At 42.5% G+C, this 12271-nt stretch overlaps 2 pseudogenes; one reads left to right on the forward strand and one right to left on the reverse strand.

The window, feature by feature from the left end:
• Window positions 1–2084: 2084 nt before the first annotated feature.
• Window positions 2085–3960, forward strand: LOC147425843 (uncharacterized; annotated as a pseudogene).
• Window positions 3961–8739: 4779 nt separating this feature from the next.
• LOC147425844 (uncharacterized) lies at window positions 8740–9609 on the reverse strand (annotated as a pseudogene).
• Window positions 9610–12271: the final 2662 nt, after the last annotated feature.

Genomic DNA, 12271 nt, shown 5'->3' on the forward strand with positions numbered 1-12271 from the left:
ACGAGATGCCATGCAGGCAAATGTGCATCAAAATGAGGGGGCAATGTCAATCATTAACAGTGTGACAACGCAGGTTGCTAAAGCCCAAACATCGATTAGGGGAGTTGCAATCATCTGCGGCGGACAGTGCTGATGTGGAAAGGGACAAGGCACGGGTCTTCAAGCTCAAAATGACGCTAGAGACCTTGCAAGCTGAGGTGGAGGATGATGATTGTAGTGTAGAGTTACTTGAGATTACTAGGGAAATTGAGATGAATGAAGAAATTCTCCCCATACTGAATGCTCGTATCGATTTTGTAAATGCCATGCAATGCAAGAAAAGCCCGATTCATTTGCAGGTTCCACCCCCCAAAGTGCCACCATCTAATGCTGAGATATCGCAGGTGCCTGATAGCTGCAGTGCATGTGGCCTACTCATGTACGGCCAAGAGGCATTGGGGATATTCATACTCCCCTGCAGACATGCTTACCACATATATTGTTTTGCCAACCTTGCTGGCAGAGAGGGAAAATGCTTGGCTACAAGTTGTGGTCGTCTCATCCCAGATAATATCAAGGAATTAATGTTTGTAGACAGTGGGGGCGACACATCTCCTGGATGCTTAAAGCTTGGTAAGCAGGTCATTTTGCTCATTTACATATGGTATCTGTGAATGTGGCTGAGAATGTGCATTGTTACTACCATCTTCCTAGGTAACATATGGGTAGGCACCCTAACATAGAGGTAGTTGTGTTTGTGGTAGAATTAGTCTACTACCACCAGTACAACTTTAGGCCTGTGCATACTTGTAGGTTTCATATGAGCATGATCTCAAAGGTGGCTACCTATAATTGCATCTCCACAAGTACTAGATTCCAAAGTGGTGCTTACTGGGGCAGACATCTAATAGTGTGACATGAAGGGTAGCCACCTTGTTAGACAGTAGCTATGGTGCCTATTTCTTAATGGCAGTTTCCCTCCAAGAGAATTGTGGTACCTCTTGTACGTATGGTAGCAATGTGGTACCATGTGCAGGTGTTCTAGACTAGATATTAGCTAGGTAGGTCTTAGCTGGCAAGGTGGCAGCTGGATGGGTGGTAGATGGCTAGCTGATGACTAGGTACCACTAGCTACTCAGAGCTAGCTAGTGACTAGCTATTGCTGAGTGTTGGCTACCTAGTTAGCACTACCTAGCCACAGGTGGCCACCCTTCAGCACTACCTAGTCACAAATGCTGACTTGCTAGCTGGTTGGGTAGTATGTGGCTAGGTGGCTAGTGACTATGTGGTAGCTTCTACAAAGGTGGTAGTACCTATGGTAGGTGGTGGTCCACCCCACCCAAGTCAGACTTGCCTAGTCACAAGTGATGACTTGGTTGCTGGCTGGATAGTAGATGGCTAGGTGGCTAGTGGCTTATGTGCTAACTACTCCAAAGGTGGTAGCTATGGTAGGGGGTGACTACCACTTTATTGCCATGATCATGTGTCTTACATTCAATCTTTAGGCACCAATGTTGTACTGGCTAAATTGTAGCTACTATGGTTTGAGCCACCTAGCGCAGTGTTGTTACCCACTAGTATTGTGGTAGCTACCAGTCTGGGGATAGCTACCTTTTTCATGCAATGGTATCTAGCATGGTGGGACATAATCTTTAATGTTATATCTATTGATGGTTAGCTTGTCATAACCTAAATTGCCTAATGCTTGTGCATAATCTACCTCCAAGAAAAAAAGTGAGGTGCAGGTCCTTTCAACAAATCAGATGACTGTTTTGGTAACCCTCTCTTTGGGGACATTCGTACAATATTTGTATGGTTTTGTCAATAAATGTTGCCTAAGCTTCCTATCTATTGATCAGATGCTAAAAAAGGTGATCTAAACACCGAAGTTATCTCCAAAGAGGTCAAAGTGGGCACTATGATCAGTGTTCTCTCCGATAAGGAAGAGAGACATTGCAATCTAGAAGGTAACAGCAGTTCCTTGGGTCCTTCGAAGCACTTGTTTAGTACAAAGTTTACTCATCATTGTTTTTTACAATGCACCTAGATTTTATTTTTGGGATGTTTCAAAAACAGATGTACCTGATATAGAGGAAACCCAATTCATGGATGGTGATGTGCTCCCCATTGCGCATGAAATACTTGCGGAATCGCCACTTGTTAGGGAAGGAGTGGAGCTCTTCAAGAGCCAGTATCCTAGCAAACCCTTGACATCCATACCGGTGAACCAAGAGAAATCTCCCTCAAAAAACCCTAATATTGCAGAGGCTTTTGCAGCGGCAAGAAATGCAAAAAAAAAAAGCAAAGGGAATTCAGGTATAACTGGGTAGTCTCTGAGATGTTTGCATCTGTATGGATTGATTAGGGTGTTTATTAATAGTTACTGCTCCTGCAGGGGGGGCAAGGGGAGACCAGAATGAAACGTTCGATGCAACCAAAGGGTCAGAGAGTGCTAAAGAGAAGGATTCTGTGGTTGTGGATGGGGACACCGGTGCAGTAAGCGGAGCAAACCTCAAAAAAGGTGCTGCAAACACACGGGCAAAAAGATGCCTGGCTTAGACTCTACCTAGTGTCCATGAGTGATGCTTTATAGCCAACCCTTCTATGAGCCTTTTTGGTTGTAGCATCCTTTTTGTATCAAACCACTATCCTTCTTTGTACCGCAATCCTTTCGTAATGTAACAATAGAATGTTTGGATCATCAACCTGGAGTTCCTCTTTCATTGTCAAAGTGTTTTTTTATGTGACTTGTGATGTGGTGAATGTGTCTTTTGATGCCTTGTCCATTGAGGTGAGATCCATTTTCTCTATAAAAAAATTAATATTGCAACTTTCTGACTCTTGCGTTCTGTTTGTTTAGAGGAACTCAAACCCTTGGGCTACAACAGGTGGAAATGGGTAATGCCCCAATGATTGAAAGGGGTTTTGAAGATCTTGTCTACTTTACGACGCACAGGTTTTGCCAACACAGCAAAGGAGCTGCTCCTGCTGATACAATCTTTGGCTATTTTTCCTGGCAAGGAAGGCACTAACATGAAGAGTGGTACAATGTCTGATGATGAATCATAGGATCCTACTGCCGGGGCATCCATGCATGTGCACCAAGCGGCCCCTCCAGACTTTGTCCCTGTCAGTGATGCTCAGAAAGATTCCCCTTTGGGGCAAGATGTGCAGCTAGAGCCTCTGAAAGAAGTGCATTCACCAGAGTTATAGCAAGATGTAAGTTCCTGTACAAAAAGGTGGAAGGATGTTCTAATGCCTTTCCCAATTAGCATTGTGACTGCTCCGTTGATGAAGGGTACGCCACCTCCAACCTGTCCTGCTCAAAAAGTCATGGTATTAGACATGAATGGGGTTCTCTTGAGAAGATACCCCAGTCTAGAGATCCCTCAAAGAACCAAAGATTTTCTCTGTTGAAAAGTGTTCAAGGGAGGCAGTGACCGTGGCACCTTTTGCATAATCAGGCCAGATGTGCTTCAATTTCTTCATAAATGTGCAGACATCGTTTACCTTTGCATCTGGTCCATCTGCACTAACAGAAGCATGAATATTACACTTAAGGGTTGCATGAGCGGGATGCACCCTAGAATCTGGAAAGAGAAATTTTTCCAAACTGACTGCGTCAAATTTCCTCTCAGACTTACTGATATCAGAGAGCTGCAAGGCAGCAAAGCAAAACTAGTTTTTGTAAAGGGATTACCGGAGCTCTTAAAAAGGAGACCATATTGGAGGGGGTCATCGATTCTTATGGTGGACGATACACGGTACAAAAATATTCTCAACAGTGATACAACCATGATATGTCCACCAACATTTCAACCGGATGACGAATCACAGGATCCTCGCTACCTCACGAACACTCTATTGCCGTGGCTAAAGGGGTGGAACTGTGTGCAAGATCCTAATCAATATGTCAGGATGCACATGATATCAAATGAGAAGGACCAAGTTTCCCAATATGTTATCATATATTGGTCATAGAGAAAAGCGACTCAGTCGTAAGAGACCAAGTTTAGGTTTGGGCCTTGTACTTGTGTAAACAGCGAATGGGAGTTGATAACCCCTTTTTGTATCATTGACCTATTTATATCAGCCTTCTTGAATCTGTAACTGGATTCATGCTAAAATGGATATCTCATACTTCTTGGCATTTGTGATTTTGTTGGGAAATGATACGCGGTACTTCAAGTCATTTGTAAAATTTTTAAAGCTTAGCCAACTGTGTTGTCTCCTCCTTGCAAATGCCACCAGTATAAATCTTGTTGTATGGTAGTTGTCTTTTTCTGCATGGTAGCTGCTTGTTTATGAATGTTAGCTCTGTTTTCTGCATGGTAGCTACCTATTCTTGACTGGTAGCTATCTATTTTTGCATGGTAGCTGCCTGTTTAAGATTGGTAGCTATCTATTTTCTGCATGGTAGCTAGCTTCTTATTACTGGTAGCTATCTATTTTCAGCATGGTAGCTAGCTGCTCATGACTGGTAGCTATCTGGTATTAGGATGGTAGCTAGCTTTATCTGCATTGTGCCTTGGTCTGGGAACCATCAGCTGAAGACTTTAATCCTCTTCTTGGATGTTCGTTCTTCCTACCACTTACCAAAAGCTCCTGTTGTGGATCCTTAATCTTAATCCTATGTCTTTTTTGTTCTGGATGAGGCTCGTCCCCTTGGGGTTTTGCTATGATGTAATATTTCAAGGGTTTTACCTCGGCAATTTTTAGCCTTGTGTTTGGGTTTTCAGCCGTTACGGTGTGGTTTTATGTTACAGTTTTTTCCCACCTTCCTTTTTGCGGAGAGAGAGAGAGAGAGAGAGAGAGAGAGAGAGAGAGAGAGAGAGGAGAGAGAGAGAGAGAGAGAGAGAGAGAGAGAGAGAGAGACCGTGACTCGAGGATGTTGGTTTTTCTCATCTGTAAGGAAACTGTCTGTGAATCCTTTTCACCCAAATCTGTCCATGTCAAACTTGTAGAAAAGAATTCAAATTTCGTTGATGGAACCATAAAACCCGTCTATGGTCTCATAAAGCGGTAATTCATTCAATCAATACCTAGACTTATTCACACACATACTTTAAACTCGTTTCCTCGCTCAACATCTGGTTGGCTCGAAAGTCGGTGCCCCTTGTGGTATTTATTTTTTAGTTAGAAGTGGGAAATTACAATGGCTTTGAATACCCAGGTTCTTGACTTGTTCACACCTAGTCATCACCCGATCTGGCTAATTGAGGTTTAAGGATTCAGAGAAGATTTGGAATTTTGGTTGGATTATTGTTTGTTCATTGACAATGAGGCCTTGTGCCTCGAACCCTAAACCGTCAGCTGAAGACTTCCCTACCCACAAAAACCTCCCAAGTGAAAGGAAGGTACCATTACAGAGCAAACACTTATGTACCCACAACAACCTCCAAAGTGAAAGGAAGGAACCATTACACGTACAAAAATAGAGAGCAGACATCCTATTGTGAATTAGAGCCCAAGAACAACATAGTAGTATATCCTTGCACCATTTAACTTGGAAGAAACAAACCATACTTTACTCATTGAATATACTGGAAATTCTAAGGTCCCTATGTATCAAAGGGAATGTTGTTGTAAACAGCCTCATATACATCGGGGGACATCATAAACAAGTTGTGGTCGATTCTCTCCATGGGAAACTTGATAGCTCTCACAAGGTGTGATAACATATAGACTTCGGGCTTCAAGTGCAAGAGCTTGTATTCATGTGGATTTCGAGATCGCTACTCATACCAAATTCCCTTGACCACATAAGATCCTCACAGGAAATAATTACCCCAAGCATCGGTAATTGGAGACTTGATGCATGAATTCTCTCCCGTACACTTCAACAAATAGAAGTCCACAAGCTCTTCATTGTTTGCACTTGCAGCAACAGCAAAGTTATCATCTACATGCAAAACATCTGTTAGGGCGTCATAATGTCCTTCATAGGTTGGATAGTTTGTTTCTTCCTCTGCATCAAATTCATTCGTGGGCTCAATCAAAACGTACTCCCAAGACCCCACATGCACAGAATTGGAGCATCTCCTCCAGAGATCGTGCATACATGCACTACAAAAGCATGATAGTGTCCTACTTTTCAGAGCTCTCCCATTTGTCAACGAATAACCAGATACGCAATGAATGATCCGCACATTAGGTACAGCCTTACAATCCCATTCCTCTCATCTAACTTGATCTCACAAAACACCCGTGATACTAGCCGGGTCTTTCATGGATAAGAAGCCTCTGCGCCTGTAGACATGGTCTCCCTCAAGAATACTACAACTTCATGTGCACACTGGAGTTTGACTCCATTTGGCTTCAACTGCTCATGAGTGTGATTGATGACAGCCCCTGCTCCATCATGCTCACCTTTTCCATGACCTGATCCTAAAAAATTCCATGTCATAAGAGCGCCTGTTAGAGTTCCATACCTAGCAACAAAGTAAAAAGGCCTCTTGGCTTTGAATTGAGAGGCCGCGCCATCCGACCACACCCAATGTTCCTGGACTACTATGCCAAGTTGTTGCAACCATTGGTGATGTAGCATGAAACAATGCTGAACAAAAAGAGTATCATGAGTCTTGTCATCTGATATGTAGAAGTGATAATATTTTTGGACCACTCCTGCAACGCGGATATAGGTGATGTGGACAAATATTGTGACCTGATCAGAGTACCAGTGCATTGTTTGAATCTCGTTTTGCTCTTTGAACGTGTAGTTCTCTACAAAGTCCACTACCAACAATACCACCATTTCTGAAAAAACTAGAAGACGCTCTTTGAATTGCTCAACCTGCCATCTATACATAGAGTTATGTTGGATATACTTCTTCAAGTGATCCCTAAACAAAACCAGAAGCTCTTTGATGTTCATCTTCTTGAATGAAAGGAGTTTCCTCTTCTTCTTTTTCCCGGGATCTGTTGTCCAACTTCAACATTCTTGAATAGCTTGACTGTCATGATGCATCCTGTCTGTGATTCTTCCCTTCGGCATGTAGGCATTTTTTCTGGTCCACAAATAGAGCATTCTCCCATTAAACATTTTTTATTGTGATGGCTGGCACTTTCAGACTTCACACACAGAACAGATTCCCATAGTACTATCATACTGTTGTAGGTTTGAGCACATGCATTGCACTTGTCAGTGGCCCCACAAATTTTACATTGGCAAGTACAGCTGACGGAATGCAAGCCAAGAGAACCTTGCCTTATCTAGTTTAAGGAATCTCTCAAAAAAGACATCTGGACATGTGTTATGCAGCAGCACGTGTACCTATCCTTAAGTTTGCGGACAAAGTATGGCTTCAGTTTCTTGAAAGTTCATTGCCCAATCTTCACATCTGGATGGGCTCTTTGAAATTTAAGGAAGAAATCTACCTGTAAACATGCAAACCTTTGGACTTCGCATCCATATGAGCACGGTTTAAGCAGCAACAAGTAAAAAAAAATTGTTGACCTATTTCTATTATACACTTGATTGTACCTACTTATGGCCTAGTCAGCTTAAGTATATTTTATGGAAACCATGCACTTCAAAATACCTTCCTTAATACAGGAAGCTAGCAAGTGTCATGCAATCTATAGCCACCCGTCCCCAGACTAGCCTCCTTGATGAGCTATTTTTCAGGTTTCCACCACCTAGGGGGTAGGTACCTGTATGAGGAGCTCTTTTCAAGTTTCCACCACCTAGGGGGGTAGCTACCTGTATGATCTATTAGTGTACTAGTTTCATCCACCTACCACCACATAGCACCCAACCAAAAATGAAGGTAGAGTGGTAGCTACCTGACTATAATCTTCAACCAATAGCAAGTTGAACCCTAGGGGATAGCTACCATGTATGGAAGGTAGCAAGGGATTGGTCACGCCCTACCTTGGGAGGCTGCAAACCAAATGGGTAGCTACCTAGACCATAATTGTGGTGCTCTCAAGAAAGACTGAAATCCATGTCATTGTAGCCACCTCATGAGCACACCCACCACAAATAATGGGATAGCTACCAAGCAAGGTACTTACAAAAGGTAGCTACCAAGGACATGCTAGTCATGTGAAAAGGGAAATTAGCCACCTCTTGACCTGATGTTACATTGTGCTCAAACATCACCAGATGGGAAAACCTAGCTACCACACCAACAATTTTTCTACTACAACCCCACCAGCTGGGAAAACCTAGCTACCAGACCAACAAATTTCTACTACAAGCAACACTATAACTACCATCCTGGATGCCTACTAGTAAGTAGCTACACTCAATATGTCTTATAGATTGGGTAGCCACCAAGACAATGACTTCTGAAGATACTAATGTATATAGTAGGTGGAAATCCCAGGTTATAAGCTGCATGTTGATTAACAGGGCATCATATCAATGACTTCTTCCTTAAAATTGATAGCTACCACCCTTACCTCACATAATCTGGTGACTATGAAAACCATTCATGTAGATATGCAGCAAGAACTAAGCTTGTATCAGCACTGACGGCTTGCCGCATATCACTCCAATGGTAGGGCTCATGAAAACTAGAGGGTGGCTGCCACCATAGGGCTGATTACCGTATTTATCCCACCTAATCTTACAGCTACAAAAAAACTTACAACATGCCGACAAGAAAGATAGGAATGAAGCTAATGTAATCTCAGGACGCTTTTCAAAGTGCAGAAAAACATCAGAATGCAGAAAAACATCAGAATGAATTAAACATTCACGTGGGGTTGCTCTAGAAGATGCACAGGATGCTTTTGCCACAATTTTCTCTTGATTCATCTTCGGCACACATCCTTCTTGTTCAGTGAGACACGCGTATTCTCTGTCCAGAAGGAGAGCACCAATTCCTTGACCTCATCAGAGATTGCATCCTTTGTGCGTGCCTGTTGCTCGCATAAATGCAATGGCAAGGATTCATTTTTTAATTTCTCTCTTGCAGCGTAGAAGTTTCTACGGTGTGTCCCTAGAAGTTTGGAAGCTGCAAAAATGTTTGGGGCCGGTGCTCTCATGGTCATCATGATAGTTGCCCTCTTAATAAATAGTTCTTTCTTTCTCCTAGGTTTCTTGATGGTGGAAAGAGTGTCCTTGAAACCCACCAGCACTGGATTCTCTTGCGTCTCAATTTTGAGCCCACGTATGCAACCATCATTCAGCACATCCTTCATGATGGATTCCTTTGTCTCGTTGTCAAGGCCTCTTGTGTGCTGTTTGAAACATGTGACAATACGCTTTGCGATGGCTTGGTGATTCGCAATAATCGGACGAGATGGATATTGGTTCTGACTTTCCTTGAGCTAGGGACGATACTCTCTCTTTCTGCGAGCTTCATAACTTCTGGCAGCAAGCCTTCTACATTTTGCACACTCACAAATGCCGGCATGTTTTGCACATGCTCCAAAACTTGAGGGAGCTTCAACACATGTTGTTCCATCTATTATCCCTGCTCCAAAACTTGACGATGCCCCAATCAATGTTGTTTCCATAGATGCATTCTTGTTTCTTTCTCCAATAAACCCATTACCCAAGGGTGCTGGAACCAATGTTGAGCCAATGCTTGAGGCTGCTCCGCTCGATGCGGGTGCCATGTAGACTGAAGTTAAAGTCCTACCGCTTGTAAGGTCAAGACGTGGTTGTCTTCCCACCATGGCCTTCTTGATATGTGGCGAAGAGTGCATGTTGACCACTCTTCCTGCAATGTATAAGTTGTAGTTGTAGTTGTATTTGTAGCTGTAGTTGTTGCTTTAAACCTCTTGCTTCACTACCAACACCCTCTGTGCTTAGCTCAAAAAGCTGCTCTAGTTGCTTGTCGATTGGAAAACAAAAGCAAAATGTCTTCTCTGCAAAACCTCCTGTAAAACTCCCCTTCTGTGTTTGTCTTTGCCTGGAAAAGAAGCTTATGTGCAAATGCTCCTACAAGACTACCAACTTTGTAAGAAACTCCCCTTCTGTGTTTGGTTTGTAGAGAAGCTTCTGTGAAAATGTTTCTGTAAGACTATCAATGCTCGCTCTCCTGTGCTTGGTTTCAGTGCATGTAGAGAGAGAGAGAGAGAGAGAGAGAGAGAGAGGAGAGAGAGAGAGAGATAGCAAGGTGTCTGTGCATGTAGAGAGAGAGAGAGAGAGAGAGAGAGAGAGAGAGAGATCCGACTAATTTTGTTTGAAAGTTCTCCAAGGGCGTGGAGGGAACTATGGAACTATGAAACTACCAAAGGTCGTGGGAATATTTTGATCATAAATGCCCACGCTTTGAAAATTTAAAGTTTTATTTAGAACTCTTCTCTTGGTTGCTGCTTTGATATGCAAGAAGCTACCTATCCACCACCAATGTCACGGACATAGGTATTTAGTCCACCTGACCATGCACACACCCTTGTATTACTTATCATAGAACAGCTACACACACATCCTAAAAATAAGATTTTTTCATTCTTTGAAGAAATTGGGATGCTGGCTTTGGAAACTACTTCATAAACTTAGTGCTATGTTGGACCCACAGTCTATCATCCCTTGACTGGTTGACTGGTGTTAGGTGGTCCTTCACTAGACTATGTTTCTGGTCTCTTGCTCATGGCTATTATAGTCTTTGACTTTGCCGGTTTAAGGTTTGCAGGCCCAATCTACTATCACTAATCGAATTGTTTATACATTTCCTTTCAAGACCAGAAACCTTTTAGAATGACAGCCCGCATGAGTGTTAAACACGATCCCAAACATCATAGAAAGATTCTTGAACAGATTAAGTCATACCTTAAAGACCATAGACCAAGAGATGCCTTGGCAGTTAGAACCCGACCTTTCCTTGCTAGAAAGGCCAAAGATTGTATTGCCTATTACAAAAAGTAATCATAATCGTACTTAAGTCTTTTTGGATGTATTGCAGACCCTTTCTCTTTCACAAGGATTGGAATTGACCTTTGAGCCCCTCTCTGTGGCCACATCCCTTGTACTTAGATGTATTAGAAGTTTGGATGCCTCTCAACTAATATATGACTCAGCTCTTGCATCAGAGAAGAAATTTTCTATCTTACACATGTTGGCATTTAATGATTGGGTCAAGGTTCTTGCTACCTTATACAAAGACTCCAAGGAAGGGGTGAATTTGATTTCTCAGTACATAGCCCAACTTCCCATACTCTCTATACAATACCAACACGAGCTTGCTCTATTTTCTTCTTCTAGGATGGATCTTTCTAACTTTCTGAAGAAATTACGTGGCCTCAACCCTTCTTTTATCAGTGTCTCGGCCACCCCTGTTATCCGACAAACTGGTGGTATCTTTTGTAGGGATAGTGCAACGCTTGAAGCTGCCAAAGAATTACAGAGTACTCTTTGTTCCCTTAATGACTCCAACCTTTTGGAAATGGTGCCAAAAAATATCTAAGGTTTTTCCTTTCTTACCAGTTAGGCAGATTGAAATTGGCTCTTTTGGGGTGGACAATCAACTTTGGGTCCTACCCAACAAATCTTTCTTAGCACCTACTTCAAGTGAAACCTGGTGTATCTTGCCAACCTCCCAGCCTCCACTGTGGAGAACTGCAGACTCAAAATCTTAAAAGGTGGACAATTCCTTAACAAAGGAGAACTCATCAAAGCCCCCTTTAACCTCAATCTCATTGACCATTCTGAATGCCCTTCCAATACTTGCCTCTACATTCGTACAAAAGGGAACATGGAGTTTTCTAAAAGCAACCCAGACTTCTACACTAAATCCATTTGGAATGTTTTTTGACCTTATATTAAATGTGCTTGCAGATTTCTTGACCCCAAAGCTTCTTGTGAATCCAGCATCATGTGGTTCGATCATGCCATTTGGTTTACTCTCAACCATCTTGACCTACTCTTCCCTAGAAATCCCGTGGATTTTCACCTCTCTCTTATTTGCTCCTGGTTAGGCGGTCAAGCTAAACATATCGTTATTGCTCAGACTGCCTTTAACATCTTTCATGGGTTGATGCTTGATATCTTAAAGGAACTAAAATCTGATGAACCTGGAATCTATCTAACTCCACATCCCTTGAAAATCATACTTTTGTTGCATACACCGATGTACACAGGTATCATCTCCAAAACACACACACACACACACACACACACACACACACACATGAATAAATCATTGTTGTGAATCTATGGTCTCTCTCTCTCTCTTCCGGGTTGCATACACGTTGGTGTTTCCAGTCTTTGCAAACATGTTTGTATCATGGTACTCACAATACCTGGGGAAGATCTTTAGCTGCGTGCCAAGGTACACAAGATACGGTACTCAACACACATACACACACACACACACACATGCACACATACATGGTT

Source organism: Adiantum capillus-veneris, chromosome 24 (assembly GCF_014529385.1).
Source record: "Adiantum capillus-veneris isolate H3 chromosome 24, ASM1452938v2, whole genome shotgun sequence".
NCBI classification, from domain to species: domain Eukaryota; kingdom Viridiplantae; phylum Streptophyta; class Polypodiopsida; order Polypodiales; family Pteridaceae; genus Adiantum; species Adiantum capillus-veneris.